Below are 22,684 nucleotides of genomic sequence, written 5' to 3'. Positions count from 1 at the left end.
TCAAGGGTACAACAGCAGCTTCAGCATTTTTTTGGCACAGCTCTTTAAAATCCAACTGTTTACTGACTTGTTATCTCTGTCTTACAGTAAAAAAAAAAGGTAAGTTTTTTTTGCACTTCAGGGATCTATTCAGATAATCTCATCTCCTTAGTTATGAATAAAATGAGGTGTGATTTTCACATGTATATATTCAAACAGCAGCTACCAGCCTGTTCCTCATGTTCCAGGAGCAATTAGTCCAGCTCATACATCGATTTAATATTTTTATAGGTTTTTATAGCACTTTTCTTTCCATAGCAGGTACAGAAATCTGAGCATACATTCCTGTGTACTGTATATTGCATTATAAACAGGAACTCATTTCTCTGGGCATTAAATCCAGTTTACAAAACAATGTTCTTACTGCAGCCAGGACTGCCAAGCAAAATATTTGCATATTTACTGCTCTGACAGCCTGGCAGTTGGAGTAGGGTGGATGGAAGCAGAGCCACAGCATTTACCTTTGTTAAGCAGCAAGTGCTTGAAAGAGGATTTTATACATTAAAAGCCTAGAATAGGTTGAGAAGAGAGGGCTGAGGCTCAGGGTGATAAATGTCTGAGAGACTTCCTATAGGAACTTGGGTAGAATTAGAGAAAAGCTAAAAATTCAGATCAGCCTCCGAGATAAAATATTTGGGGAGTGGTGCAAAGGCTGGAAATTGAGACTGGGGCTAACGCAGGGAAATGAGAGAACCAAACAAAGCCTTTGGTTTTGCTCAGTCAAAGCTTTTGCCTTTTATCCAGTCAGTCTAAATAACTCTGGATAACCTAATGCTGTAATTCTAATCATCACCTGAATTTTCATGTGAAATAGTTTCTGGTTTTCATTGCTGAAATGAACATGTATTAAAAATGTTTATGTTTATTTAAAGCCTGTCTAGTTTCTGAAGGTGCCCATTGGTGAAGGTACAATTCTAGTCCATGTTGGTTACCCTGCCCTTGCCCTGTCCTCTCCTCCCTCCCAACAATTCAGCCCCAAGAGCTTCAGGAGACAGAGCTTGGGATGGTTTTCATTAGGCAGAAAGGCTTAAGGGAAGATTTTCTACAGATCTGTAGAGCTACAGGATGTCCAGGAAGGAATACAGCTTGGCTTTCAGATCCCAGATTTGAGTCTGTATTCCTAGCAATAAATAAAAAGGAAAAAATCCCCCTGTGAACTGAGTATACATTATCATTTCCTATGGATTCCCAGGGTGTTATGAAACCCCACCAGGCCAGCTTCCCAGTGTCCAACTGGAACTGCACTGGGAAAAAGCAGTCACTGACAAGAGTTTGGAGCTGAACCAAAGGCTCTGTGCACAATGGGCCCTGTGGGATCAGGTACTGTGCAGCCTCAGCTTTGTGTCTTCCACCACCATGGCTGGGCAGTGCCAGGGTAAGTATTGCATGAAAGACTTCTCAGAAAATCACAAATACTTCTGAAATGGCCCAGATTTACTCATTATTTTGGAAATACCAATACAAATTCATGTGTGTGTCCTCAGCACAGAATGTCAGTAATTACTGACCCCACACTAATGGTGGTGAAGGAAAAGGGAAATGTGGATGAGTGTTCAGTCACTGGTAAGTAATGGCTCTTTTTTTCTGGTTAATTCAGCAAGAAAGCACAGCAGGCCCCCTAAAATTCAGGTACCTGCTGCCAGCCCCCATTTGTGTGGAAGCTGCCTGCACTGTGACACAACCACATGAACACCTTGGTGGGGGTACCCAGCTGACAGACACTGCGAGTGAGGCAGACTGGTGAGTGTCATCTTACCAAAAACCAGCAGGGGCAAGACAAAACATGCAATTCGTTAAGTAACCCCCTATGATCTTCTGAGTTCCAAAACCTCCGAGGAATTCTGATTAGAAGGAGAGTTTGAGTTAGAAGGCATCCTGTGGTTTGACAGAGGAAGGAAGCAGGGCTGGAAGTCCTCAGGCAGAGCTGTACTGCACAGGCAGTGCCTGGAGATGCTGCTGCAGAGGCAGTGTCATGTGCCTGTGGACAGCTCTCTGGGAAAACTTTTGTTGCAAATTCTAAATCAACACAAATAACTTGTGTGAGTGAGTTTCAGGAGTCATGCGGCCTCCAGGGAGTGGGGGTGTGTGTCACAGATGCCTGGTGGAGATCCTCTCTGTCACACTCCAGATGAGCCTGCAGGGACCAGGACAGCCTCATCTGCTCCAGTCACAGCCATTGCTTCCTCAGATGGGCACCAGCCCCTCCAGTATTCTGCGGGTACCCGTGAAATTAGGTGCTTGGAAAAACTTGATAATATGAGAGTATACTAGAACATTCCTTGGATCAGGCTGCTGCATTACTCATGTGTCATTAATTCTCCAAATATTAAGAGGACATTTCCTAATATTGGGCCGTAGTCCGTTCAAGAGATACGGACAGCTTTCTCAGGTTAAACCACGATGTCAGACACGCCCTTGGCCTGGCAGCTCCGGGGCAGGAGGGGAGGGTGAACCCCAGATGGGGCTGCTGGAGTGGGGGAGCCTGGCTGTGCTCACACATTTCACACTGCAGGCTGCACATGTGCATGTTTCACCAGCCCCCACCTGCAACATCTCATTGTTGGTGCTCACATTGCCTCAGTCCCAGGCAGGATCCTCTGGTGTCACAGCAGACCAATTTAATGCTCTTTCTGGCATTCCATCCATAACTAAAACCACTGCTAACCTTACCTGAGTTTGCAGAGAACGGGGCCATAGCACTGATGGCATTGGCACTGCAGAGTCACTACCTCTGGTTTTTAGTTCCTGCCATTCTGGTGAGAGTCTCCTCTTTTTCTCACTTAAAGCTGCCCTGGCACTTTCACTGCATTTGTTTCTGCCATGCCAGAAGCACAAACAGAATTTCAAGTGAGCCTCATTTCCTCTCTTCTCTGTGTTGGTCCATAATGATGCTACCCACTGCTTTACTGCTCGTGTCCCAGCTCCTGTGAAACTGATAGCTGTGCACAACACTTCAGAACTGAGAGAAGCTGGGGGCGTGTCAGCAACCAACTGCTTTATTAGGTTATTTTTCTGGATGGGTGAAGCTCTCCCCACATTTTAAGGTCATATATTAAGATGGAGTGTGGAATTGGTAAATGACAGAAGAAGGGACCCCAGGGAGAGGCTGCTCTGAGCTCAGCATGCGTTCTCACTGCCACAACTGTGTTGTATTTTATCACTTTCTCTAGTTTTTAGATGCTTTGTAGGTAGATACCTATTTAATTACAGCCCTAGATGGACATGGAAAGCAACTGAAGTGGCAAGGGCCATGTATGCAACAAGGAAAAATCAGCTAAAGATGACTTGCAATGCCCAGGAGGCTGGAGGTCTGCAGCACATGTGACCTGCCAGGAGCTGCCTGTCTTCCCATGGGACCCCTGGGTAAAGTGGAGAGCTTCTGCCTTAGGGATCCACCTAGGATGGAAGCAGTGATGTGTGCAAACCCAGCCATCCCCGTGAGGAAACGCTCAGAGCTCTGCTTTGCCTCTCTGAGCTAAGTGGAAATGGGTCTCTGAGCATTCCTAAGTCCCACGGGGCTGCGGACTCCTGTGAGCTCGAGCACCCTGAGCTGGTGGAGCCTCTCGTGTGGGAGATGCAGAAGCAGGGGGGAAGAGGGAGTAGGACAGGTTGGATAAGCCGTGTAATCCCTGGGCCCCACGGGCATTCCTTCTGCAGCAGAGTGAATTTTGCTGTAAAAACTTATAATCTAAATTTGCCCTTGCATATAGAAGACTTTAGTTTGGAGGGTGCATTTTTTTTTCTTTTTTTCTTTTTTTTTTTTTAATATATATTTTAGTGGAATTACTTATAATAGATATCCCTGCTGGCTATATGAAGAAATCTGAAAGGAAAGTATCTCTGCTTTTGGGAGCTGCTGGCTCTATGTCACGGCACCAATTTCTTGAAACACAACCAGTTTTCTATTTAATCCTTCTCATGTGTTATTTCTCTTTATGCTACAAATTTGGGTTTTTTTGGAAATGATGCTCTTGTGTATCATGTACAAAGCAGACTTTAAATCAGAAGATAATTTTGGCAGCTTATCAGATGGAATTTGGGAGGCACAACGAAGGCACGTGAAAAGCTAGAAAGCCCCAGTGGCAGGGGGTTTGTGGAGCTTTTAAACCAACTCTCCATCACTATAACCTGCTGCACAGTTAAAACTCCTCAGCAGCAATGGAACTACAGAAAGATAAAGTGAGAGACTCCAGTGTGAAATCTGAAGGTGGAGGGGAAGGCTGTTCAGCACCACTTGATGAGCCAGGAAATTCAGTAGCTGCAGTTTTCAACAATTTTCTCAATTCTGGCATGTCAAGGGGATGTTAATGCTTCGACAGTGTTGCCACCACAGGGATTTGCTGTGAAAATGAAGTCTGTGACAGCAGCCCCAGCCAGGTGACAGCAGCAGAGGGGCAGGTGGTGCAGGGCAGTGCTGGAGGGGTCCTGTCTCCAGATCTGTCATCGCCCAGGCTGCAAGACAGGTAAGAGGAGAAGTACAAATAGCCATGGAAGTAGTAAAGTAAACAATTTGTATGGACAGTCAAAGCTGCTTTATTGTTTTTACCCGTTGGATTAGGGTGACAAATGAGACTTGCTGGGAGTGTTCCTCCAAATGTTGCACAGGTCTGGGGTGGTGAAATACACACAACACCTAGGCCACCGAGTCTACCAGGGTTCAAGGAAAGTTTGGACAATGCTCTCAGGCTCGTGGTGGGAACCCTGGGGGTCCTGTGCAGAGCCAGGAGTTGGACTTGACATTCTTGGTGCGTCCCTTCCCGCTCAGGACGCTTCATGACTCTCTGACTCGGTAAGTGGTGAACTACCCACGCATTTCCTGAGCTTGTGGGCTCAGCCTGGAGTGTTAAATGGCTGTGGCAGAACTTCCTTTGCGCAGACAGCTGCTTTGTTTCCTCAGGAGCTTTTCCAAGCAGCACTTCTTCCTTTCCCACCTTCTCTCTGCGGGTTCTGAGGCTGTTGAACATTATCTAAGCACACAGTTTTTTAATGTGTCCCAGGAGCTGGCTTAGTAATTTAATGATTTTATGTACCTATAGCTCTTTTCCTTCAGGGACGAGGTAAAATATCTGCTATTCTGTCACTCAGAGCCATGGTCCTGTGGAACTCACTGAGGGGATTAGGGAACCTGCAGAGACATCAAGGGAAAATTGTCATGGAGCTTAAACCAAAGCTGGAGGTGGCCATGGCACCTACAGAGTAACTGCTCTGGGGGTTGCCCTGGGCTCCAGGGAAGCACCTGTGACACCCCAGTGTCCCCTGGGACACTGAGTAGCACACATGGTGCCTGTGTTAAGATGGGGACTCCCGGCACCTGGGGAGGCTGCTCCTCCCTCCCCTCTGGGCTTTGCCCCGTTGCTCGAGCAGGATGTGATCTCATCCAGCAGGAGGGATGTTTCTTTCTGGGGTCTCATTGGACCTGAGACAACCCACCCAGAACATGAAAACCTGGAGGCCACGAGTCCTGAGGCACCTTCAGGAAACAGTTCAGCTATCCTCGATGCCTTCCTTCTCCAAAGCCTCTGCTTGGCACAAAGGTGCCACGTCTGACCTGAAAAGAGCCAAACAAAGATGATCATCACCTAAAGTCTCCTTGGGATCAATGACCTGCTAATCAGGTTAGCTATGATGAGGATAATTGTGAATATCAACACAGCTCACCTAACAGCCCCTGTCCTGCAGATAAAAAGTGCCAGCAAGGATGAAGGATAAATAAACATGTCATTAAGCTAATGAGACACATATGCTTGTGCAGTCAAAGAAGAGTGAACTAAATACATGCAAGAGCCAAAAAGCAGATGAATGAGCCACGACAGACATCCTGAAATCATGTTTAAAATGCAAATATTGATATTTCTCAGGCTTTTCTCCCGTATGTAAATCACATCTAAATAAGGCATCTGGTAGAAGAGAACATATTTTGCCTTTGAGCTGAGACACAAACAAAGCAAACCCAACTGGAGAGAACTCCTAGAGGCTACTGTGATTCCTGGAGACCACAGACAGCTGGGAGTCACAAACCAGACTTGCCATCACGATGGATGCTGAGAAAGTCACTTATATAGTCACTTATATACAAAGTCACTTATATACAAATCTGCACAAATTAATCGGAGGGGGTTTTTTCCTAAAAATACAAAGTACATATTTTTCTCCTGGGATCAAACTGCAAATGCTGGGTTTGGGGAATCCAGAAATAATTGCAGTCAGAAAGCACTTCAGTACCAGAGAAATTATCCTCTTTCTTCTGTTTCCATATTACTTGTACAGAAGAGAAAAAAAAAAGTAAGGAGAAACAAACCACCAGCATGAATGAGCTTGCTATTATTTTTCAGCAAAGGTGTAACTCAGGGAGAATTTTCACTCCTTTGTGAAAGGTTTGGGCTACTCGTTGCAATGCACTTGCTCTCGATTTCTGCTGGAACTCACATTTATTGCTTTGCAGGTCTGCAAGATCAGCCCACCTTTCTCCACCAGTGACATAATTTAATCGGGCAAATTATGTCTTATACATAGTGCTGGCAGACGGCTATGAGGTTCAGGCATCCCACCTGAGAAAACGTGCCAAAATCCCTCTCCTTGCCTTAGAACGTGCCGCTTTGAGTGAATGGAGCTCCCAGCTGCGTTTGTGTGGGGTGGAGCAGCCACTCTGCCTGTGAGAGGCTGTCATTACACCAGGCATGGTTGTGATAGCACAGGCTCATGGGTGCTGCTGCTTGTGATTAAGATTTGTATTGTGAATTTGGGGCCAATAGGCTTTAAGGTCTCTTCCAACCCTAAACATTCTGTGATTCTACAATATATCACATGCCTGGGTTATGGGAGCAAGCTGAGGATGCTAAATAAAGTTTGGCTCCAGGGCAGTCAGATGTGTTTTCTTATCTGCTTTTCTTCTCATAGATATGTATTTTTGCCTTTTGACGATATTCTTATTTTTCTGACCTCCCCTTCAGGGAACGGAAAAAGAAGAGACACCCTTTTCCTTGGCTTCCCTTTGGACTATCTTCCTGAAGGGCACAAAGCTGTGAGTGCTCATCAGATTGAGTTCAACTGCCAGTGCCCTCTCAGGTGGAGGGCTGTGCTGGGCAGTAGGTGTGGACACACTGATAGAAACAGACTCTACACCTAGCAGACACAGCATTAAGAGATAGAAATGTTTGGAAAAGACATTTGTGGGTTTCAACTGAGCAGAGATTTTCACAAAACACGGTTTCAGGCTGGTAGCCCAGAGTTTATAGATTTCTGCATGTTGAAGTGGGAAGGTACAGCTTTAAAGCTAAACCCAAAATAGAGAAACTGAGTGTAGAAAGAGCTGTGCTGGTTAGCACCAGCTAGGGATGTGGCTCCCAGCTCCTCTGCATGATCTGGTTACACAAGTTGTTGTTATGGCTTGTGTTTGTTTTGTTTCTATCTGTGCTGTTCTGGGATTTGACCACATTGCAACATCTCCAGCTTGGTGCCTGCTGCAAAGGGCTCCTTGTGGTCCACAGCGCTCCTCCAATCGCTGAAATATGACCCAGCACGTGGGCTTAGGGAGGATGCTCCAAGTGTGACCTAAGTGTTACTTATCAGACACTTCTCCGGCCAAGTGTGGCACTATCTCATGCTGCCAGGCCATTACAAACCACTGAGGACAATCTCCTTCCCTCATATCATATCTATAATATATATCATATCATATCATATCATATCATATCATATCATATCATATCATATCATATCAATCATATCATGCATCAATCATATAATCTCATAAATGCATTAACAGATCACAGCAGTTGCCTATATCTCGCTTGGCATGTGAAAGGAAATCCCCCTCCTCCAGAGTAAGTGAATTAAGATGGGAGTGTCATTCCTGCTCCACGAGGACTACAGCAAAGACTTTTTTTATGGTTCAGGATAGAGGAGAATAGCTGCATTTTCCTGTTTCTTCTCACACACCCAAAAGGTTCAGTTTGGGATCTGATATTAACCAGCCTCATGAAGTGCACCATATGTTTTAGTCTTTTTTAATTACTGTAGCCTTTACAGCCTCAGCTAAATGTCATACTTACTGCTTTGTTTTACAATTAAATCTCTCCTTTGGGGAGGTCCTAAGATCTTTTTCTCTCATCATCTGTGAAGAGTAAAGGAGAACTGCAAATTTACATTACTCTAGGCAAACAACAGTTCTGTTTGGAAAATAAACTTCAAACTATTATTGTATCAAGATGCTTTTTATTAAATGCTGTGTTGATGCCACATAACAAGAACGTAGGTGATAAAGGCTATTTTCACTGTTCTTCATTGCCTTGCATAAGGCAAAGTGTTGGTTTATTATTTGAAGATAACAGTCTACACAGAACAAAAAAAAAAAAGCCAGTATCAGCTCAGGTCTCCACACCTTCTAAAGATCTCAGTGCTAAAAGGATGAATTTACATCTTGGGCAGACTGTTGGTTATTGCTGGAGGACTTGAATCTAGTCACAGCTCTCTCCCACTCCTCAAACCCACACACTCTTTCTGCAAAAAGCTTTTTTGCACACAGATAAGTCTCATTAAAATAAAAAAAAATCTTAACTAACAGCAAAGTAGCTGTTAGATGTAGCCCTTCTGAGCCTCCTGTGGAGACTGCTGAAGGTCTGCTGGAACACTTCTCACTGCAAACCAGTTCCTGGGTGCAGAGGTGGGAATGTGACTGTCCTTGGCTCCGGAGGATCCCTTAGCTGCTCCCAAGCTCTGGTTAAACATCAGAGCTCCCTTCTATGCTAGAGAAGCGATTTCCCCACACCTTGAGGGCATCTCCTCGGGATGGGTGGGATATAGGGTGCTGGTCCTGGGATTTGTCTGGGACTTGTGAGGAGCTGTGGCCACTCTCTTCAAAAATGCCACCAGGCTCTCTGTTTGTGGCACTAATTCCTAACTACACTTTGTGCTACTCTGTGTAGATAACACTGAAGAGGGAAATATCCATTATCTTTTCCAGTTTCTCTGTGAGTGGTGCTGATTTGCCACAGAAGCATTAGCAGTTTGGGGGAAAATCAGTTTAATTTATTGCTGATAAAAATAGAGATGGTCAGACACAAAAACATAAAACACCTTCCTCCCTTTCCTCTCTCCTGAGTGTCAGTGGGCTGCTTCTGACACTTCTTTCCTCACAGCCCTGTGGCATTTTAACCTTTCTCTGCTCCCTCAGCCTCAGGAACAGAGAAAATGGATCCTTTTTGTGTGTGGAAACCATAAGAAATGGAAACTGCCACCCTGCTCTGAAGGGGTTTCCAAAGAAGAAAGCAAGAAAGCAGCGTGGCACGAGGGGTCTGTGCTGATGAGCAGCTACTCCAGGGCTTTGGTAGTCCCATTGTTCAGATCTTACCTTAAGGGCAACAATAAACAAACACAGTTTTCTGCAGACCCTTTATTTCTCCCAGAGATGTTCACAGCTTACACTGGAGACCATTGGAGTGGGACCTGTGGGCAGCAGGGATCTGCCCACTGCTGCCTGAAAACCTCTCCAGAGCAGCACTGCCCCAGAAACTGGAACATGCTGAGGAAGCAGACTGGGCTACTACGGGTCAAACCCTCACTGCAGAGTTTTTTTTCCTATTTTTTTTTTCTTTCTGATGGTTATAACACTAATGGGCCACATTTTTCATTCTCTCTGGCACTTTTAATGAGAAACAGGGATATAGGAATATCCCTAAACAGTTTACATGTGTGCTCTGAATCTCAAAGTAAACACCCAGCCAAATTTCAGGAGAGAAACTGGAGACAGCTGTGACAGGGGCGTTGCTGCTGTCTGATTTATAGGGTCAGCTATTCCCTTCAGTAGGAACTGGAACCATGTCCAAGGCAATCATGGGCTAGCCTTTGAGCATGAGCTAGCCAGGGCTGCATGGCATTCCAGCCCTGTTATATTCCTGCACAGCAGCACCCATAAATTCAGCAAGGAAATATGTGCTGTACGTGGATGCCTCTTGCATGGATCCAGCCCCAGTGCTGCAGTTTCAGCTATAGTGGAAAAACAGAAAATGAAGCATTGCAGTTGGGTTTTCCAGAGCAGATAACATTAGGAGTAACTTTTAACTTTGAATGGAGATGATTTTGTGTGAACTGGGTATATTTGTGCAGGATGAGATGTCCAAATAGTCCCTGTGGGGCTCGTGAGCTGGTTTTGTTCAGAATTTGGCTGTCTGTGCGACTGTGCTGCCCAACAACAGGGATGTTTGCCTCATGAGATGATAACTTTCACATGTTTTTAGAGATCCATCACGGCACAAGTCAGAACTAACCAGCTCACATGGCCTTCAGCTTTCCAAGATTTAATCATCAGCTTTCGAGGCTGGTTCAAGTTTTTATTAGCTCCACACCTTATCCTTCGCAAAGCCTCTAATGTGAGGCCTTCCTTCTGGCTGGAGGACAGAGCTGGTCTGCCAGCACTTGGTGACTGTCACCCCTTTTCCCAGAGCACTCAAAACACAGCTTTGCTTTTTGCTTTGGATCATGTGCATTTTCAAAGAAGTTAGGCAACAGCAGTGACAATAACTGCATATTCAATAACACCACTTTAGTTTCTATCCCAATTGGGTTTATTTTAACAGGAAACTGGTTTTCTGTGGCAGGGGTGCTGCGAGCCTGAGGCTGGGAGAGCAGGCAGCATCAAAGAGCAGCTTGTGCACAGGGTAACTTCATGACATCTGGGGAAACAGCCATTCTGGTAGTTTATTTGTGTAGTAGGTATTTATTACCATTGCAGGATGTTGCCTGGCCTCAGACCCTGCATTCTTGGCCTTAGTGCAAACATTTTTACTTAAGCCATTCACCAGAGGAAAACAATGTTCTGTGATGAGTAATTTTAAGGGTTTATGCACTCCTTTGTCAAATGGGACCTTGCTGTACCTTCCAGCTTGCCAACGACCCACACTCACTGGCAGCAGGTCTCTGCCTGTGTGGGCTGAGCTGGAAATCTCTCCTCAGCAGTGACAGCCCCTCCTTTGTCCTGTGTGTCACCTGGCTGGGCTCACAGCAGGCTCCTCTCCAAAATGCAGGTGCTGCCTGGGACAGACTTGTGTGTGTGAGGACAGAGCAGCACCGGGGATTGGAGGGGATGACTCAAAGCCCCAGCCTCATTAACGAGGTGGTGTGAAGTGCTGCTGGGATTTGAGATCCTGCTGCAGAGCAGGGAGCTGTGGCAGGCTTAAGCAGTGTTTCCCTCCATGTGTGTGAGCACTGGGATGAGACAGAGATAGTCCTGTTCATGATTTGAGTGGTTTTGAAGGGCTGACGTTTCTGGCAATTTTCTGGTAGTGCAGTGAGTGGGCAAAGGCAGCAGGGAACTCCAGACAGAAAAGCAGAGCCTGGGAGATGAGACTTCCTGTGCAGTGAAATGCAGAAACAGCAGATGGAAATCACACGTCACCTCAGGGATGAAAACACAATCCACTCATTTTGGGTGGGTAATGGAGTGTGTTACAGGGGAGGTGAACTCGCAGCTGGAATCCAGGTGGGACTATCCAGGCTCAGAATGATGCCTTTACAAAGTTATAGACTTCCTCCTCTTTCCCATCTTCCTCCTCTCTGCATCCCTTCTGGCTTTCCCACTGGAGTCTCTCCTGTGTCCTACCCTCTGCCATACCCAGCTGACAGATCTCTGCACCCACAGAGGATCCTGCTGATGGAGCAGAGCTGGGTGTGGGTGCAAAAAAGCCACATAAAAACAGCCCACACAGAAAGAGCCCATGGGCTCTGGGTCCTGGTTGGCAAGCTTAAATGTTTGTAAAGTCCTGCTGAAATGGGTTTTCAATACTTTATCCTTTCTAAATTAGGAGCATATTTCAGAGTCATAACGGCAGTCACGGTGGCTCCATGGGATGCAGCCTGCTGGTGGTCACTCTTATCTCGGGTATTTGTTTTGTTTACAACCTGCTGCAGCAAATCTAAAGTGGATTTTGACAGTCTGCATTAGTCAGCTCATCCACCACACAAAGAACCAGAGCTTCCCCTGTTCTTTGAAAACTTTCAAGGTCAATACTGACAGTTCCAAAAGAGAAAACAATAAAAAGAAATACATTGTTTCAGTTACATCTTCAACTTCCTCACTCTCAAAATGTTCAGGTACAGCGGATCCAGTGAGAGGAGCTGGGATGGCCAGGAGGAAATGGGAGATAGACTGGGAAAAAACACCACTCTGCCTGCTCACTGCACACCTGTATGGATGTCAGACTTGAGCCTCTACTGCATATTTGGGAATCGGTCCAAGCTAAAGTGTGTCTGATGTGCTTGGTTTGGGTTTCTTGGCAGCTTTACGTGTGATAAAACTGAAGATAACCAGGCCTGGCAGAGGGGCTCTTTCTGCACGGAGGGCTCGCCTTGGCTGTCCTTGCAGCCTTTGCCAACTGCAAGTTCCTCACTGAGGTGACATCGGCTGGTGTCAGAGAGCTGATTTCCATCAATTACTAGTGGTGAAAAAGTTTGAGAACCAGGAGCAGTTTCAAATCAGGTTCCATGATAAAGATAATTTTCCTGCTATTTCCCTTGAAGAGCCTTTTGATGTTAGATTTGGGTACATTTCTCAGACACTGGCAGTAAAATGTCAGAATCTGAAAGAATACTTTATCAAATGCTGCTTTTAAGTGCCCTTGCCTTGCCAGTACATTAAATTAATGGCAAGTCACTGTCAGGCATGCTCGCTCCTGGCTTGAAGAATTAGGCTTTACTCTGTTTCACATGTACAACCTGATTTCCTCTCAGGGCACTGAATGGGTGTAGCAGAGAGTGAATGTGACCGAATACCTGCAGAAAAATTGGCTGATGATAAGGAAAGGAAGATGCTGTTTCCCTCCTAAACTGTGGTTTTCTTTCATTCAGAAATGATGAGTATTTCCATTTAGCCTCACTTCATTAAATCTTGGTTGTATTAGTTCTTCAGTGTCACTTGAAGTCAAAGCAAAATATTTTAAATGATCTTATGTTTTTAAAAATATGGCTCAGAAACAGAGTAATTACTGTGGGTACTTTTCACACTGCAGGAATCTTCTCCAGTAAGCTGCTTCTTTACCTTTTCCCTGTCACAAGTTCAGCTGTGCAGGTTGCAGCAAACCTTTACAAGTTGTGGTGATCAGAGATCCCCAGAATGGTGTGAGCTTTTCTGCATGGCTTCTCAGAGTAACATAGACTGTCATGGATTTGTTTGGATTGAGCTAGTCGATTTCTCTTGTATGAAATGTGCTAGAATGGTGGCTCTCTGGTATTTTAAAGCAGCAACATCTGCTGAAAGCTTTTCCCGTGTGAGCTGTGCATTTCTTACGTTTCTCAACCATACACTGCAATGAAAGGCACGCTGTGGAGTGGTCTGACTTTGGCCAAGGGGGCATTGTTTTCTGTTGCTTTGTGACATCTTCCCAAAATCTGAAAAACTGTGGTTGGATGAGGACACGCAAACAAATATTTCAGTCTGAGGCTGCTCTGCTCCATGGCTATTCAACCAGAGTAGCACCACTTTAAAGTGGGAATGCCAGAGCCATGTGAAGGCAGGGTCACAGAAGAGATGTGGCAAAACAGGTCCTACAATTTACAGGGGCAGAAGAAAGGGGCAGATGACACCGGTGGTGTCATTCCACCGGTCTGCAATTAGGACATTTTGTTGCTTAGGAATCACTAGAGACTTTTTTGTTTTTGTTATCTTAGCTCTAGAATTTTAAAATGGCACATCTTTTCTCTTCTGGTTTGGTTCCACTTCTGTGGGGCTTTTATTTGGAAAATAAGTTGTTTCTAGGTGGGTCAAGGATTAACACCCCATGTACAGAGGTTTCTCTGTGCTCTGGTTCCCTGCTTGTCCCTTGGAAGGGGACAGTGCTACCCTCTCTCCTTATGTGTAGAGCTCAGAGCTTCAGGAGAGTTGGAGATAAAAAAAAAAAGATTAAAAAAAAAAAAAAAAAAGGCTGGATTCAAATCCAAACTTTTCTCCTGAAACCAGACTTCCAAAGAGTTTTGCTTGCCAAAGCTAGTCCCTGAGTGGGTATGTGCTTATCCCACCCATGAGGATGTCTGCTGTGTCTTTGTGTGGATTCACAGGACCTGTCTTATCTTTTCAGTCCCCAGACAATGTTGTCGGTTTTCTTTCATTCAGAAATGATGGATATTTCCATTTAGCCTCACTTCATTAAATCCTGGATGTATTAGTTCTTCAGTGTCACTTGAAGTAAAAGCAAAATATTTTCAGTGATCTTATGTTGTTAAAAGTATGGCTCAGAAACAGTAATTTTTTTACTTGGATAAACTGGGTGAAAGTGCTGCCTGAGGACAGGCCACCAGCATAGGGCTCCAATTTTTGGGTTAGGTTTAGGACTTCCTGAGTTTATCCAGGTGTGTGGTGCTCTGGTGAGGTGCAGCTTCTACCCCCTCTTCGATCTGAGAAGGATTTGGGTGCCTGAAAGTATTTCCCATGTGCATCAATTGGTCTGATGAAAGAATTTAAACCTGCCTACAGACTTTACCTTGCTTAGGGCATCATGGCTTTGACAGTAAAAGCTGCTGCAGTGATTTTGGGAGTCTCCTGTAATTCCTGTTTTAGTTTTATCACAGTCCTGACACCTTTGGTCTCTCCTGGTGTTCCTCAAACACACAGCTCAGGGTGTTGAGCTGGCAGATGTGGGCTTGCTGTCAGCTCAGTCCCAGTCTCAGTGCAAACCCAGGTAAAGCATTACTCCAGCTCTGCTGCTCCCCTCTGCTCCTGCCACAATGGGGGCCAGCAAGGGGCACTCATGGGCTGTCACCAGACAATTTAAGGGAACTGTAACCCTGCTTTCAGAGCAGTAGTGCTCACACTGCGTCTCCACAGAGGGAGAAAGAAATCAGAGTCCTCTACTCCTTCTATGCTTTCATTTTTCCTCCAGATGAAATTCAAGACTGTGTAGGAACATTTTGGGAGGGCTGATTGTTTGCTTACAAAGTAAATAGCATTTTTCTCTCTGGCTAAAGTTACACAATGATTTTGTGTAGCTGGTCCATCCCTCAGGGTGCCCAGCAGCAATCGGCGGGACCCTTCCCACATACACTGCAGCATCACACAATAACACAGTCCCACTTTCCCAAGCACTGGCCGTGTTGGAGACAGGATACCACATTTTCAGAAATGGAAACTCTTACCCTGCTACTTTTCCCTAATTGTATGCACATTTTGTCTGTGCAGAGTTCAGTCTTGCCTGTGAATGGGAGTTGAGAGCAAGGCCCAGCTCCAAAGTTTCCTCAAGTGTTTCATTTATAGTGTCGTAGACTGGGCCAGGCTGACTCTGCCATGAGAGGAGGAAGGTGACCAAGCACTGCGGGGAGCTCCCACCTCTGACGGTAGCAGTGGATTCTGCTGCATCCCTTGGCTGTTGGGAGATGCAAAGCTGGCAGCCAGGCCATGGATGCTCTGGTGCCTCCACCAGCTGTTTGCAGCTGTCCCCAGGCCAAGCCAGGCTGGTGCTGCTGGGATGCGGGCTGGACAGGTGGCCTTGGCGGGACACTGCCGTGCTCCTGCTGTTCTTCCCTGCTGGCTTGGGCAGAGCTGTCCTGCCAACAGCTCCGGCGGGCACCAAACAGGGTCTCTCCTTCCCATAATCAAATGCCCGAGAAGATAGAAGAGCCCTTCAGTGTGAAAACATCCCAGCTGTGGGACAGAGCTCCAGGGCTGGCCCGAGGGCCCGGCTGGAAACAGCTGGTACTGAAGGGATAGAAAGGCAGGGGGAAGCCGAGCCTGGTGCCCAAAGAGAGGTGCCCGAGCTCTCGATGCAGGACGAGCGGCTCCCTCTGGCTGAGCCCCCTGAGCTCACAGGCACAGCCCGCTGTCTGGCAGGGAGCAGCACCGAGCTTATTCCCGAGACCCTCTGAGGAGGGATGCTTTCCCGATGACATAGTGTTTGTTGCAGGGACTTGGTTCGTCCGAGGGACTTGTCTCTAATTTATCCCAGGATGGGTTTCTATAAACAGTCGCTATTGTCACACGACAACAACGGGACGCTCTCGATGAGCACATCGGCGGCCGAGCACCAAGCGCTTCCCTGAGGGCTTACGGCCAGGTGAGTTTGGGGCTACTTACATCTCAGTAAGCAGCTGTGGGACAAAAAGAAATTGAAAAGCCCTTCTTATAGTACAATCTCAAAGCCACCTTTGGTCGACAGAGCGGCGTTAACCTGAGCAGAGCCAGGTGAGGCCCCTCAGCCCCGGGGCAGGCGCGGCGCTCACCGCTCACCCCCGGCTTTTCCTTTTCCTTTGTAGCTGCGGTCCCCAGGAGCCCGTCTGGGGGCTGCTCCTGTCCCCGTGAGCCTCCCATCCCATCCCATCCCATCCCATCCCATCCCATCCCATCCCATCCCATCCCATCCCAATCCCATCCCATCCCATCCCCATCCCATCCCATCCCATCCCATCCCATCCCATCCCATCCCATCCCATCCCATCCCATCCCATCCCACTGTCCCGGCGCGTCGGGCCGCGGGGCTGCCGTCCCGCCCGGCCGCTGTCAGGTTGGACAAACCCCGGCGCCGCTCGGCCCCGGCGCCGCTTTCCGGCCCCTCCCTCTGGCCCCGGGGTCCCGCGGCCCCTTCCCCGCGGAGCGGAGCGGAGCGAGCGGCGCGGCGCGGCCCGGTAAGTGCGGGGCAGCGCGGGCGCGGAGCCCCGGGCGCTCCCGGAGCCCGCTGCAGCCCGCTGCCAGAGCCCTTTCCGGGACAAACACGCGGATATTTCCTTACGCTGTTCCTCTCTCTCTCTCTCTCTCTTTTTTTTTTTTTTTTTTTTTTTTTCCTTTTGGTTTGAAAGCGGCAAATTGTCAAAGGAAAAAAAGTTGCTATGGATGTTTCGGAGCTGTTGGTTTATTGCAAACAACTCACTGGGTGGAGGCGAGAGCAGCCCGCGGGGCGGGGGGAGTGTTTGCAAAGCAAATGTCATTTGGCCGGAGGGAGAGCTGGACAGATTGCTCCTCAAACGCGTCCACCGAGTCGTGCAGGCTTGCAATCCAATGGGAAGTTCGAAAGGAAGAGGAGAAGGTATATGGCAGAGCTAAGAAAAGCGCTCTCTGCCTGCTCTTGCTGGTATGCTCGGATTTCTGGAGTGAGCGGCGTTAAAATGGAGCGGGGGCTGTGCCGGGAGCGCCGCGGGGACGGGGGAGGGATGTGCTGGGGATGGCTGGGGGACCAGGCTCGTAGGATCACTGGAGAAATCGAGCTGCCGGCCGCACAATCACTGAGTGCGTGCAGGGCTGAGCCAAAGCCAGCCGGTTCTCGGCCCCCGTGCCTCCCCTCACCTTATCTCTCCCCCTATCGCTCAGAGCCTTGTGCAGGAGCCTGGCGGTCGCCCCGAGCTGAGCCGCCCCGGGGATGAGGTCAGAGGAGGAGGGTTTGGGCGCACGGTGTGTAACACCTGCAGGGCGGGCCTTGGAGCTGGTGTGTGCCCCAGTGGTATCGAATTTTCTCTCTCAACCTTTGGTTTTCTTTGGAAAGGAAAGTTGCCGTTATTGCCAAGTTATATTAGCGTCGAGTTTGGTTTCTTTGCACCTACAGTCAATGAGCAGAGGGGCGGTGTTTGGAGTTTGTGTGGTTTTCTAACAGATCATCAGCACCTGAGTTCTCTCCTTTCCTGCTCCTCTTCATGACACATTCTTGCTTTAGGTATCCCGATGCAAACGGAATGCAAACGGAAGCTATGGGCACATCCCATAAACGTGGCTTCTCTTGTAGCTTATGTCATTTAGCAACAAAAACTACAGCTCGTGCTGTACATTTAATGAGTTTAAAATTGTCTGAGAAGATTTTGGACATAAACCCCCCTTATTAGTGGAATGGATGAAATTAGTTTTATTAAGAAAGATTTTCCCCTAATGACAGAATGGAGCCTATAGAGGCCAAACCCTAGTCTTTTAACTAGTTCTTCTCCCAAGTGGCGTCAGCTGAACCTTCAAAAATCACTTTGAAGACAGTTACACCAGCATTAATAGGGCTGATGTTGGCCTAAAAATATATTCCAAAAATCACACTCTTAATTGGCATTGCTTTGTTGGCAAAGCTTTCCTGGTGCGGCCTTACTCTTCGGGAGCCATGCTATTTTAATTGCATCAATGTATTATGTCACAAAGGCAGTGCTCTGAACAGGGTTTATTGAGTTTAGTGTAGAGCCTGGAGCTTTAACTTTTCCACTAAAGACAAGAAACCGATGGCAAAGCCGTGGAGCTCTTCGCCCTGGGAGCTCCTCAGGGACCCCCCTTCTGTGGGACTGCTGGTCTGAGCACACTGCATCAGGCTATTCTGCAAGTGACACTGGAATAAATAATAAGTAAACAGTAGCCTTGCAGTGTATATAAATACTAGGAATAATGGTTTTCTTTTAGTGTAAATCAGTTTTGGTGACTGAAGAGATCTATCTTTACTTTCCGTCCATCTGTCCATCCATCCACTTTAATACCTTTCCAGTTGCATTAGATGATCATGTGATATTATACACTTCTAAATTTCTCTGATCTGCTCGAAGCTGGAAGAAATGGTGTTCTGCAGTTTTGTGCGCTGAGTGTAGGTGGCCTCTGAGAGGTGATGTTGGGCAGAGTCCCCAGCAGTGCTTGGTGGCATTAAAGATGACATTCCAAACAAAGCTCTTTCTGTCCCGCTCAGGCATGAGCTCGTGGGAGGGCAACAACAACCCCCATCTCTGGGGGCCGGGGGGGGGTGAGTGTGGCTGAGGATCAGCGGGATCCCACTGGAAGAGGCTTGTGAGCTCCCAGGGAGCCTCACCAGAGTGCTCCTGAGTGCAGCTTCACTCCTGCAGGTGTGTGAGGTAGAGCCCTCCAGGCTTTTTGGGGCTCGGGTGGTAGATGGCAATGGAGCAGCAGCACAGTCAGGAAGTGGCATCTTCTGCATCTGATCATCTGTCCCTGGCTGGGATGGAGTCCTGGTGTTGCACTATCTGGAAACTGTTTTGCTGGACAGTTCCAGGAGGGGACACTGCTGGGGCTTCCATGCTGCCAGAACCCCTCCAGCACTGTAGAAGGACATCCCTTCCTCTGGATTTGCAGGAGCAGAGTGGTTACAGCCCTTCTCCAGGCTGCTTCCACGCCATGATTTTGTGCCTTTTTTGTGTGTACTGGAAGCTCTCCTGTTGCTCTTGCTGCCGTCATGTCTGGTGACTCGGGTCTCACAGGCTGCATGGACACTGCTGGGGATGGAAGGGACCTTGGCTGTCCCTCCCCATCATCCCTGTGCCTCCAGACTTTGCATCCCTTGTAAACCAAACCAAGCCTCCTGCCAACCACACCTCTCTCTGCTGCCTTCTTTCCTTAATCCAGGGAGATAAGAAATCTTTACAGGATTGGCCTTCTCTTTCAAACTGTTTTTTGGAAATGTTTCCATGCCTGGGAGTTTCTTCTCATAGTTTGTGGGTACAAGGTGGGATTTAGCTACTTGTGCCAGAACCAGAAGTGTCTTACATTCTGCAGAGATTTTGGTGGTTGCTGAAAGACCTGCAGTGGGCACATGCGTTCCTCCAGCTGCCTTCTGGCTGTTCAGCAGAAGAAACCAGAGTGCTGTTGGCTGGGGCCTGCCTGCCTCTTCAATGAGCCTTTGACCTCGGGGCCACTGTGATCTCAGGTGGCCTCACAGTGCCCTGGGAGCTCCCCTTCCTCCTCTGTCCCAGGGCTGAGCATGCTGAGGTGTTTTTCTTAGTTGTATGCAGTTCCCTAGTGAAAGAATGAACTGTGACTCTTAATTATTGTGCCTCTTATCTCCTCTTCGATGTGCCACCAGCCCATATGTTTAGAATAAGGCTCTGATCTCGTGATATGGGCTCATGCATTCACTTTTGTTTAGCTTTTCCCCCCATTCGCATGCATTAGAAATTTGGATTTCCTTCCAGCTCACTGGCATAACATTAACCTTTCTTTCTGCTGGAAGTGACATGTTGCCTTTAGTAACCGGGGCCTGTATTTAATATCCTAAGAAGTCCTTTCCAATTCCATGTTCATACAGATGAGGAGTTAAACAGAAGAGACTTGGAAAAGGGCTTTCCGAAAAGTGTTTTGTTTTCTCCTGCTTATGTTATTGTGGTCTTTTTGTTGGAAATCAAACAGTCAAAACAAACTTAGGTATGAAGAAATGCAGCTCACTTGTGGCCTGGCCACTCCTCCTCCCACTGAACATGACCAGAGCAAGACAAGACTTTATGAGCTACATTTTCATTCTAGTGCATTACAAACCTAACCCCCCATTCATGAAAATTAAGCTGTGTTAATTACATCCCTTGCTTTGCATTGCGGCAGGCGTACATTCCTGTCTGTCTTGTTTGCTAAGGAGCTCTGTGGGTTGGAGCCAGAGGCAGGGAGAAGTTGAAGCCCTGTCACTGATCCTGACTTCAGCATGCAGAGGAGGCCAGGGCAGTGTGTTGGAGCAGAGATGTCACTGGTATTTACTGCTGGGTGCACTGGAGCCTGGGGCTTTCCCCAGCGTGGGCTGGTTTTTATGAATGAAGGCAGGCAGGGAGTGTCCAGCCCGGTGCCAGGAACGCGCTGTGGGAGGGATGGGATCCCTGGCTGCACAGTCAGACGGACAGCCAGCTGCCATGCGCTGGGCTCGGGCACCCCGACAGGAGCTGCCACCAGCAGGTACCTCACACACTCCTTTCTGTCACACGAAGGCTGACAAACACAGTGCCCCTCCGCACCTCACAGACTTTCTGCCTATTTTGGTAGGAATTTTTTTTTTTTTTTTTTTTTTTTTTTTGTGATCCTTGGCATGAAACTTCGTTTATTTCTAGTTTTTGCTCCTGACTCTACTCACTGAGAATACCTCAGAGACAAGGAGCTCATTTTTTCCTGTATCCAGAAAACCTTTTAGTAACTGCTAACCCCTTACACCTGTACACATAAGTCAAGAAAGGATCTTAATGCAGTTTTGTCTAGACTTGTGCTGGAGAGAGAGAGAAAAAAAGCAATTCCTGGGGCAGGCATACATGAAATTTTGGAAATAGAAAATACAACCACAAAAGATTATATCCCCACCAGAGCTGGCAGAAGGGGTCTTATGGGTGTTCTTAATCCACCTCACTGCAAATCCAGCCAGGTTAGCTCAAACCACCTTTGTTTTTGACTTGAATTAGCTGAGTCTGCACTAGCACAGTGAATGTTCCCTCTGTCCCTCCTGCCAGACATGTGGTGGGGGACTACCAGCCAGCTGCTGGTCCGCAGCCAGCTCCTGCTGTAGCCACGGCCCGGAGACACTGTCTGTGTGTCCCTGGGCTTCACTCAATGAGAGCTGGGCCGTTTGGCCAGCAGCAGCTTAAGGTGTGCCCCTTATACTCTGTGCTGTCCTAAATCATCTCAGCTTGGTACCTGTCCCCCAGCTCATAGCTGTCCCTCCTGGGAAATTCCACAGGTCCCTGGTGTTCAGGGTGGGCCAGCTGAAATCCTTCAGTGTGATTCCCGCTGAACAGCTGTTTTACCCACGGGATGACAGACCTGTTCTGCCCAAGCATTTGTGAACCTTATAGGATGGTACTGGATATGCATGGACAGAGGTTTAGGGGATGCCTATGAGATCTGAATTCCCATTTAAGTTAGAAGGCAATTTGTTATCTCAGTTTCTGTGGCAATCACATTTGAAGTGTTTTATAGAAAATCTTCTAGGACTGCTGCTTTTCTGTGCTATGCTCTGGGCTTTGGAAATGAGGTTACTTTTTAAAAAAAGCTGGAAAAACTCTTGCTGGTGTCACAAATCAGATCAGAATGAGAGAATACATTTAAAACTCTGAAGTGAAACCTTTTCACAGGAGAATGTTACTTTAAATACATGTCTGGAATGGGGAAAAACACCCACTTCTGCAAATGATTTTTTAAAAAATAATTAAACTCCACTGTTTAGAATTGATTAATTATTGTAACATGTTAGCGTTGCAGAGTTTCATCTACTCACAGTAGTATTTCAAATGATTTAAAGTTGTTTGTTTAAGGTTTTCTTTTAGTATGTCATTAAATGTCATGGATTTATTCCAGCTGTCCTCCACAAATGTATCACTTGTGAAGGATTTTGCATGGGAACAGGCTGCCAGATTTTAGTTTTGATAGCAAAGCCCAATTTTGTTTTATTTTTAATCTAGTTTTGCTTTTCTAAGTGTATTATTGGCTCAAAACGGAGTTGGCAGAGAAGATGATAGCAGCTCTGCGGGGCAGAGTTACTGGTGTGGCGTGCACCTCCTGAAACCCCCTGAGCCCAGGGTCAAGGGTGGGCATCTGGTGCAGATCCCTGGCCCCAGTGACCACTGCCAGCCCTCCCCTGCTCTGGGCCCTGCTGGCCACTGCCTCTGCACAGTTCCCACGAGCACTCCCTAATTTGCTTTAGACAAAGCCAAGCGGATTATCTCTAGCCACTAGACTATTGAAGATAATCCTGCTGCCTTTTGGGTTTGTCTCTTTCTTTCCTGAAGTGAACCAGCGAGGACTGAGAGAGGCTGTTCCTCCATCCACCTGAAGGAGATGAGCCTGCCCAGAGGCTCTGCCAGCTCTGTGGAGGCCAACTTTTTATTTATTCAGTTTTCCTAACCAGGACACTCACATCTGGTGGCACGGCACATCCTGTTCTGGTCTTGTCTGCCTCACATGTGGAGCTCTGTCCTACAATCAATACAACATCCAGTCTGATGATCCTGAGTGTAGGAG

At 47.3% G+C, this 22,684-nt stretch overlaps 1 protein-coding gene across 3 annotated transcripts in view; it reads left to right on the top strand.

The window, feature by feature from the left end:
• Positions 1 to 15,761: 15,761 nt before the first annotated feature.
• The window catches only part of FBLN2 (fibulin 2), a 93,767-nt gene continuing 86,844 nt past the window's right edge, over positions 15,762 to 22,684 (top strand). Inside the window, exon 1 of one of the 3 annotated variants that reach the window (XM_068201454.1) lies at positions 15,762 to 16,073. The gene's annotated coding sequence lies outside the window, so the exon portion shown is untranslated. Of the gene's footprint in view, positions 16,074 to 16,483; positions 16,642 to 16,970; positions 17,040 to 22,684 lie in introns of those variants that run through there. The other 2 variants (XM_068201455.1, XM_068201456.1) reach the window with 2 other exon arrangements.

Source organism: Anomalospiza imberbis, chromosome 11 (assembly GCF_031753505.1).
Source record: "Anomalospiza imberbis isolate Cuckoo-Finch-1a 21T00152 chromosome 11, ASM3175350v1, whole genome shotgun sequence".
Classification (NCBI taxonomy): domain Eukaryota; kingdom Metazoa; phylum Chordata; class Aves; order Passeriformes; family Viduidae; genus Anomalospiza; species Anomalospiza imberbis.
The sequence above is the reverse complement of the archived record's forward strand: the minus strand, read 5'-3'. Positions and strand labels throughout refer to the sequence as shown.